Consider the following 6,206-nt stretch of genomic DNA (forward strand, 5'->3'; position numbering starts at 1 on the left):
TCAGGAACACAGCTTCACGCTTTTCTGCCCATGTTCATGGGACTGGGAACATGGGAAGCTGTCTTGTACCAAGATGGACCACTGAGCCATCTAGCTCAGCATCGTCTGCACTGACCCACATCGGCTCTCCAGGGCTTTCAGACACAGCCAACCCTACCTGGAGATGCTGCAGATTCAACCTGGGACCTTATGCAATCAAAGCAGATGCCCTACCATGGAGCCATACCCCTTCCTCTGGGATTACTCTACTGTTTTCATAGGAAAAGCTGACAGTGTAATCTGATGAACGTTCAAGCTCAGTGTTCATTGGAGCTTACACTCTAAAACAGAGATGGGAAACATCTCCAGAACTTTTGAGAATCCATCTTGCATCATCCCTGACTATTGGTCAGGCAGATGAAAGCTGGAGTCACAACATCAGGAGGGAGGCATCTTCTACACCTGCCTCCTCTCTTCGGTACCTGACATAGCCGTGGGTTAAAATAGTAGAAAGGCCATAATTCGTTCACAGTGCATGGAGGGAGGCAGAACTGCTAGATGACTAAAGGAAACTCAAGGACATCTGAAAACAAAGTCCTGATTTATATGGTTTTGCTTCCATTTTCAAGTCCTCGAGCCAGGGAAATATGCTTTTACCACATAGCCACATTTTTCAACGCTTACAGCAATGAGGATCTGGGATTCTCCAAAAGGGGAAGTTCATGACTTTCTCAAAGAGGACCTTTTGGTTTCTCATCACTTATGCAACAGGATACTTTTAACCCCCTTTTCTAAAGTACACTTTTGGTTCTGAAGTGAGGATACTTAAATAGCCATTCTGTACTTCTGCGAATGGCGTGTCCTGACTGGATGAACCAAGAGAGAGCATTTTAAGAATGCTGCTGGTTTTCAGCTCTGACAGTTCCTTTCTTGACTCACCCTCCTGCATTGCTGTTATTGCTGAAAAGGGAAGGGGGATTAGGGGGGGTCAGTTAGGTAATAATAAATTGTGGACTGAAGCACATAGCCCCTCCCCCTCCCCTGCCTCTTTAGACCTTGGGGTCCCTTCCAACTCTACAATTCTATGGTTCTATGATCTGTATTACTTCACTTCAAAATATGACAAGCCCATCCAGAAACAGCTTGCTGGGTGGGGTGGATTTGCTATGTTAGCTTCCTGGTAGGTGGTTGTAGGGTGGCAGGAGCAAATGCACCAGCAGAGCCAACCCCGTGCTCCTGCTTGCGTGTTTGCACTGCACCAGCCTCTCTGCCACCACACCTCTCTCCCTCCCAGTAAGCAACAACAACTCACCAGCTGCAAAACTAGCATAGCGGCTCCAGTCCACCCTATGAGATACTTTTGAGCCAATCCTTGTGTGTTTGGGGACCCTGATGCTCATTCAGCTGAGTAGGCCCCAGACCTAAGTCCGAAACATTGTCTCGCCCCTTATATACCCACCCAATTGATGTGCTCTGCCAGTGAGGCCTCCGACAGATGCCACCCGATAAGGAGGTCCATACCTTACAATATAGGAATTGGGCCTTTAGTTCTGGTGGCACCTGCCCTTTGGAATTCCGTCGCCTTGAATATTAGACAGGCTCCATCTCTGTTTCCTTGGCAGTGTCTACTGGAAACTCCCTCTTCCAGCAAGCCGTTTAAGTAGAGCTCTTTCCTGGTATGCACCTGTACTGGATATGTTTTTAAGATTTTTTGTTAAATTGTTTTATCATTTGTTATTTGCTACCCTGGGATAGGGAGAAATATAAATTTAATAAAACAAACAAACAAACAAACAAAAAGCTGTGTCCCCGCAGCACTTCTGGGGGAAGTCAAGTGAGAAAGAAGAGGAAGGGCGGCCTGAGGGACACTCAGTCTCTGAAGGGTGCTCAAGCATTTGGGAACTGTTGCATCATTGGAATGGGGCCTATATAAGCGTATAGTACAAAGCATGAAATGCAGGGTGTCAGCTTTCAGCTAAGAATAATGATAGCAAACTTCCTGGGCCTGGGGCCAAGGCAGTCCTGGTCCTCTGGTATTATAGCAAGGATGGGGAACCTGTGCCCCCCCCCAGGTATTGCTGGACCACAACTCCCATCAGCCCTGACAATTGGCCACAGTGGCTGGGACGGATAATATTGCAATTGATTACCCACCCTTCACCCTAAGGTCCCAGGGCAGGTAAAACAGCTTTTAAATCGCAACATATAAACCACAGGTAGTGTCCAGTGACATTTGGAGGGTTACAGATCCTTCATCTCTGAGCTAGACCATTCCAGAATCTGTTGCTTTTGTAGCTTTTCAAGGAGAGGATGAGACAGTTGTGAAGGTAAACATGCCTTGTCATTTTCTGTTGACCGGTTTCAGGGAAACCATAAACGCGTCTGTCTTGTCCTCCTCCTGCTCTTAAGCCCAAGGCTCTCATGAACATTCAGATCCCTTGTGTTGACAATTGGTGGGGCCCAGATTCAAATCCAAGATCACTGCTGTCAGCCAGCATAACCTACTTCACAGGGTTGTCGTGAGGGAAATGTAGGGTAGTCCTTTAGGTGCGCCTGCCACTGTTCCTTGGAGGAAGGGTGGGATCAAACTGTGAGTAATAGTAAGTAATGCATGATTTTCAAGAGATGGTACTTCAAATGCTGCATTATTACGATGTATTTTTTCAACTTTCCCTTCCACCTGGAAAACAGGAATTGTGCCCTTCTTCTTCCCAGCACAACTTGCTAAAGACTTCCTTTCCCCTCTCACTTCAAAGCCACACCTCATCACCATGGCAACCACTGCCGAGGCCCAGGCCCAGGCTCTCAGATGAGCCACCAACCCCTTTTGGGATGTCACATGGCAGGACAGAATTTCAAACAAAGATGTGCTTTCCCAAGCCCACATTCCCAGCATGTTCACACTTCTGTCTCAGCGATGTCTACACTGACTTGGTGATGTTCACAGAATGGAAGACGGCAGAGAGTGGGCTTCAGGCACTAGGCCTTTGAGCAAACCAACTCTGCATTACAAAGATGTATGCGAATATGACGTGATGGCTGGCAACATTAACCCCACCGTGTGGGAATCCCTTGTAGACGATTGCAGTGCCTGGAAGCAGACAGGTCATGTATCCACAGCAGAGAACAGAGGAGGAATGGCCGCTGGGAGGAGTTCAGAGAGAAGAAACGCCATGGTGCGCCTGTAGCAGCAAAACAGGATGCCTTCATCTGCCCCAGCTGTAACAAAACATTCTCTCCTGTATCGGTCTCTACAGCAGTGTTTTTCAACCTTTTTTGGGCAAAGGCACACTTGTTTCATGAAAAAAATCACGAGGCACACCACCATTAGAAAATGTTAAAAAATTTAACTCTGTGCCTATATTGACTATATATAAAGTAATTATCTTGAATTTTTCAATTTTTCCCACGGCACACCAGGCAGCATCTCGCGGCACACTAGTGTGCCGCGGAACAGTGGTTGAAAAACACTGCTCTACAGCCACAGCAGGCACTGTAACTCTTCAGCAATTTGACTTTAACCTGAAGGCACACTCTTCCATTGTCCGCTGAGACAGATGGACGCTAACAACTTATGCAAAACATTTTTATTTGACCTTTTCCCGTAGAAGCTTTAAAGACTGCTGGGAATAGTTATGAAGGCAATAAATGTTGTAGATGACTAAAGTCATATTTAGATTAAACCCACTGAAATTAGTAGTTCTAATTGGTTAAGTCTATCGGCTTCAATAGGACTATTATTGAGTTTGTCTATCATGGGTGGACAACTCCCAAGAGACTGATCCTACTCACAGAGTTAAAAACTGGCAGGGATCTACCCCCTTTTGGTCAAAGTTGTTTAGCTTTTTTAGGCGAGCCAAGGTTGCTGAGCTTCTTTGGGGGGGGGCAGTGATCTACCACAGACGTCCAGTGATCTACTGATAGATCACAATCTACCTGTTGGACGTGCCTTGTCTAAGGCATCAATCCTTACCCCACTTATCTGGGAGCAAGCCCCGCCCACTGAATAGCTGGCTTTGAGGGGCGCATTCACAGCACACTGTGTTGTAAAAATGGTGCTGGACTTGCAGGGCCCCTGAGCTGAAGTGCGCCTGAGAAGGACGCAACAGCTTACAATGCCCTGCACCCCCCAAAAAAAATGTGCCCCAGGGTGACAGAGGGGGGCCCATGTTACACCTCTGGCTTGTTGGAGTAATGGTGGAATATGACACAACAAAGAGAAATACATAAATAAACAAGGCTGTGTACACTGCATTCCTCCAGTCCTATAATTTCTGAGGAACTACTGCGTTTTGATGCATTTTCCCCCAAACAAGCATTGATCTGAACTGAGAAAAAGAACAAGCCAGATGTGTTTTGAACTGGCAATGTGTGCACAGCCGAAGCCTATGAGCAGTGTGTCACCATCTAGTGAGGAATTGATTTGTGCATGGAACTCTCTTTTTTGAAAAACCACAAGACTTCTGGCCTCCTCAGGCAACCATAGTGGCGTACCATGTCTGGGGTTTCCGCTGGTGAATCAGCCTAGAGTAGATTGAAGTACCAGAGGAAAACTAGTGCAGAAAACACTAGTACTTTGAAATTAAAAAAAAAACAACTACCAAAAACTACCCTCCTCTCTTCTTCCCATCAGTCTCGAGGCGTCATTTCTCTCACAGGAAGAAGTAGGAAAGAAGATTTACCAAGCTGTTACGGTCTTGAGGGAAATTAAGATGATGCGCAACTTTTTCTTTTAATGCCTAGGATTTAGGAGAAACAGTTCACAGAACTCTTGACAAATTGTGGTTTTCTTTATTTATTTAACAAATTTGTATGCCACTTCAACAGTAAAAAGACACTCTAAGCAGTTTACAAAGGACTGTCCGTCTCAGCTTCCACCGTGCTCCAAATGCTAACAGGATGAGCCATAGCTGAGTATGATATAACTTTTTTTTCCCCATGCAGAAGGTGGCAGGTTCAGTATGCAGCATTCACTGGTAGAGCTGGAAAAGTCTTGTATACGGAAAGTCATTGCCAGCTGAACAGAGCTAGATGGAACAGTGATCTGACTCATTTCTCATGCCCTATGCCTTGCTAGATCAGTCCAAAGTTCATCTACAGCAGTGTTTCCCAAACTTTGGTCTACAGCCGTTTTTGGACTACAGCTCCCATCATCCTTGACCAATGGATCTTTCTAGTTAGGGATGATGGGAGTTGTAGTCTAAAAAAACAGCTGGAGACCCAAGTTTGGGAAACACTGATCTACAGTATTGGAATGGGACTGCCTTAGAAGTACATGATATTGAATCCAAAAGGACAGGTAAATAGATAAAGGACTGATTCCAGCCATATATTTCTGGGAAGTACACAAGCAGAACATAAAGGCAATTGCCCTCCCCTGCTCTTTGCCCTCATCAGCTGCGCCTCAAATATATACTGCCCCCGAACGTGGAGGCTCCATGTGTCCCTAGTAATAGCTGCCAACAAAGCCTCCATTAATTGTCTGCTGCTTTTCAAAAGCCACACCAGACTACCAGTAGCCTCCAACATGTTCTTGTAACACTGATTTCCATAATCCAGCTTTCCTCAACCTGGTGCTCTTCAGATAAGGTGGACTACAACTCCCATCATCCCTGACTATTGGCCAAACTGGCTGGAACCGATGGGAGCTAGAGTTCAGCAACATCTGGAGGGGACAATAATTTGCCATAGTTTTGTATACTGTATTATGTGATGTGCTTCCTTTTCCTAAATATTATATCAGGTGGATGGAAAGGAAGCTGAAGAGTTTTGGGAGCATTTCAAATTCTTCCTCTAAATTCCACCAAAGCCTACAACCTTTTCCCTATTGCCCCTCTGCACCCCAGTTTGTGGGGAGATATAAGCTACCCATGAAACAGAGCAAAGTATTTTCTTCGTTTTCTCCTTCTCAGACGTCCAGTTCACTCTTTGTCGGTGAGCAGCACAAAGCTTTAACATTTGTGGTGTTCTTTTTTATGTAAAAAACCAAGGTGGTCTCACTTTAGCCTTGCAAGTTTCAAGTTGGCTTATCAATTCTTTGGGAAATGGGGTCCAGTAATTTCCAAGAGTAATGTGGCTCTAGAGTTTAACATCCTTTCACTTTCTATTTACTAGAAATGTCCACAATAAAGATACCCATAACTCACACTTGGATTTCAAGTTTTCACACTGTGGTTACTGGGTCTGTGAAAATTCACACGTTTGCCTTGCCCCACAAAGTCCCACCT

Source organism: Lacerta agilis, chromosome 3, assembly GCF_009819535.1.
Source record: "Lacerta agilis isolate rLacAgi1 chromosome 3, rLacAgi1.pri, whole genome shotgun sequence".
Classification (NCBI taxonomy): domain Eukaryota; kingdom Metazoa; phylum Chordata; class Lepidosauria; order Squamata; family Lacertidae; genus Lacerta; species Lacerta agilis.